Source organism: Pipistrellus kuhlii, unplaced genomic scaffold (assembly GCF_014108245.1).
Source record: "Pipistrellus kuhlii isolate mPipKuh1 unplaced genomic scaffold, mPipKuh1.p scaffold_m20_p_2, whole genome shotgun sequence".
NCBI lineage: Eukaryota > Metazoa > Chordata > Mammalia > Chiroptera > Vespertilionidae > Pipistrellus > Pipistrellus kuhlii.
The window spans coordinates 135,636,089-135,639,578 of NW_023425515.1; the positions used below are offsets into that span (position 1 = coordinate 135,636,089).

Sequence of the window (3,490 nt, forward strand, 5' to 3'; positions counted from 1 at the left end):
TATAATTCAATTGAAGTTTTTTTTTCTATCTATCTGGCAAAATTAAGGGACAAATATTTGCTCACTCATTCCATGTTCACTCATTCAGTTTACATAACAGAATGGCCAAGGTGTGTGTTTAGACAGAATATGTGTGTGAATCTCTTTTTATACGTGCTTCTTCTCTAGGACCCTAAACTTGAAAAAAAAAAAAAAAAATGTCTGCCGTGAATGGTTAATGGTACCAGTCACCTCATTGATGTAATAAATATTGCCTCACACTTTAAGGACATTAGCATATTTAACTGGCTAATGATTTCTGTGTGTCTAATAATAGGATTACTAATGACTTTCAAAGGCCATCATTTTTTCCCCTTTTTTCTGCCTTCTTTCCCCTCTCATCCCCCCAACTATTTTGATTTTGGGTTATACATAGACTGAGGCGTGGGAATGAAGGTCAGCTCATCATGGCTCTGCTCCCAGCTGTGCCGTAAACCAGCTGTGTGACCTTAGACTAGGGGTGTAAAACTCAATCAGAGAAGGGGCCAAAATCTAAAATCCAGCCTAAATCGCGGGCCAAATGGTTTACTGAACAGTCATAAACTGTCATTGTGATGGAAACGCAGCGGAGTGCAGTGATGACAGCGCGGTGCGGGCCACATTGCAAGGCCTGGCGGGACGGATTTGGCCCGCAGGCCTTGTGTTTGACACATGTGCCTTAGACAATCCTCTTATCCTTTTTGGACCTCGGTTTCCTCATCAGGACCATCTCTAAGATAACCTTCTGATTAATGGTCAAGAATCCTGCAATCCTTGAGCAGCCTGCAGAGGTTATCTGCTTCCAGCTACTGTTGACTCCTGGAACTTCTTTTCACAGGAGACCGATTCTCAGACACCTGCCCAGCTCTGAAATTCCTTGACCCTTGCCCTCGATGCCGTTCTCCCAGGAATCAAGGCTGAAGCTTTTGCGCAGACTGGGATTCTGATACCCCAGAGTCAGTAAGAACCTCTTTCCATCTCAAGACTAATCGAGAATGATAACCCTCCCAAGGGCACACAGGTCATATTTCCTGTGTGTTTGCTCTGTCGCCCGATGTTTGCTTAGCTTCTGTTCAGTCACTGAGGATTAACATTCCTTTTTTTTTCTTTTTTCTTTTTTGCCCTCTTCAGATTCCAGCCAGTTGAGCTTGGAGGCCCCTATGAAAACCTTCCCTATGCCATTCCTCCTCTCCATTCTTTTCTCCATAAATAGAGAAGAGGTCTTCTGGGGTTCATGCAATGAAACCTTCCAGGGCAAGGCTCATGTGGGGAGAGGGAATGCAATGTGCCAAAGCAAGAAGCGCAGTATTGTTCTGGCAAAATAGTCTGCCAAAGGGCAGGGTGCATCCTTTGCCTCCCCCTCTCCTGCTGGGCCCAGGGCAGGCCATATGTGGTGCTCGGGGAAAGGCCCTTCTGACTGGGTGAACCACAAGAATGCAGTCCTGTGTGCTGCCTCCCGAACCAATCAGGGCAGGGATGATTGGTTCCACACGGCTGTGTAGATTGGTTCTACTGCTTAACTGCTCCTACTGGAACTAGATGCTCCTGTCAGACTAGGGATGAGAGTGAGGTTGGGGACTGGCTTGACAGTTTGGGAAACACAGGTTGGACAGTGTGTCCAGCTTTGCCTTGTTTGTACCTTGTTCCTGCCCTGTGTATTATGCTTCCTTTCCCCCACTGGCACTTGGTCCTGAGTCTTAGGGCGCAAGAGAGCATACAGATTGAACACATTAGCTACATCTCTTTTCTTAGACCCTTTGCTGATATTAGCTAAAGCTGCTTCGCTCTTTATTTAGAAAGAGTTTTGACTCTGCTTTCAAAGTAACATTTGCAAACCAGTGCTTTGTCATGATTCCTTGTGTTTAGGGAATTAGAGTTGAGTTCTTGGCTGAGTGGATGACGCCTCAAGAAGCATGTCTTGCCCCACTGGGGTGGCTCAGCGGTTGAGAGTCAACCTATGAACCGGAGATCATGGTTCAATTCCTGGTCAGGGCACATAGCCCCGTTGTGGGCTCAATACCCAGTGTGAGGCGTGTAGGAGGCAGCTGATCAATGATTCTCTCTCATCGATGATGTTTCTTTCTCTCTCTCCCTCTTCCTTGCTCTCTGAAATCAATAAAAATGTGTGTGTGTGTGTGTGTGTGTGTGTGTGTGTGTGTTTAAAGGAGCATGTCTTTTTTTAAAAAAATATATTTTATTGATTTTATACAGAGAGGAAGGGAGAGAGATAGTTAGAAACATGGATGAGAGAGAGTCATCGATCAGCTGCCTCATGCACACCCCCTACTGGGGATATGCCCGCAACCAAGGTACATACCCTTGACCGGAATCGAACCCGGGACCTTTCAGTCCCCAAGCCGACGCTCTATCCATTGAGCCAAACCAGTCCCGGCCAAAGGAGCATGTCTTACTGTGGCTACAAAGATGCTGACCAGAAGGAAGGCTGCCCTCTCCTCACTCCAATAGGACTTTCTACACAAATCTCCACAAAGGCTTTTCGTCATTAGCTACAGGTGAATGTTGGCTCTCTGCCAACTCTTTAAGGCATTTACAAAGCTTTTTAGAGAAGCCCAAGAGCTGTGAGGGTGAGGCTGAGAGGACATACATACCAAACCTCAAGCAAGCAGGGGAAGTCCCAGCAGCAGCAACAAGGGACTTGACTTCTTCAAAGGTACCATTAAGCATCAGCTGAAATTTGGTGTCATGGACGAATCTCACCAGCATAATGGTGAATGAAATTAGCCAGGCTTTCGAGTATGAAAGTATGATTCTTTTTATAAAGCTACACAAATCTGCTAAGCTAATCTAGTGTGTTAAGAAGTCAGGAGTGTGTTTACCTTTGGTGAGGGGGTGGGGTGGGAAGGAGCACAGGGGAGACTTTTGGGCAACTGGTAATGTTCCATTTCTTGATCAGAGTCCTGGTAAAATGGGTGTGTGTTCAGTCTGTGAAAGTTCAACTAGCTGTGCACTTATGTTATATGCACTTGTTTGTTTGTTTTTGTGTGCGTGTGTGTGTTTTTAATACATTTTATTGATTTTTTTTACAGAGAGAAAGGAAGAGGGATAGAGAGTCAGAAATATCGATGAGAGAGAAACATCGATCAGCTTCCTCCTGCACTCCCACCATTGAGTATGTGCCCACAATCAAGGTACATGCCTTTGGCCCAATTGAACCTGGGACCCTTGAGTCTGCAGGCTGATGCTCTACCCACCAAGCCAAACCGGTTAGGGCAGTTGTTGGCAAACTCTTTAGTCAACAAAGTGGCAAACTGAGAGCCACTGGGTTAGGGCTAAATGCACTTGTCTTTATTGTATTACTAGAGGCCCAGTGCATGAAAATTTATGCACTGAGGGATGGTCCTTCAGCCTGGCCTGCCCCCCTCTCATAGTCCTGGAGCCCTCAGGGGTGGGAGGTGACCTGGCGATCAGGGGAAGGCAATGTCGTCATCACACTCTGCTACTGCCACTGCCA

At 46.2% G+C, this 3,490-nt stretch overlaps 1 long non-coding RNA gene across 1 annotated transcript; it reads left to right on the forward strand.

The window, feature by feature from the left end:
• Positions 1 to 742: 742 nt before the first annotated feature.
• On the forward strand, positions 743 to 1,856 carry LOC118723312. The gene is made up of 2 exons (XR_004989220.1): positions 743 to 978; positions 1,150 to 1,856. It is a non-coding gene; the product is annotated as an uncharacterized LOC118723312 (long non-coding RNA).
• Positions 1,857 to 3,490: the final 1,634 nt, after the last annotated feature.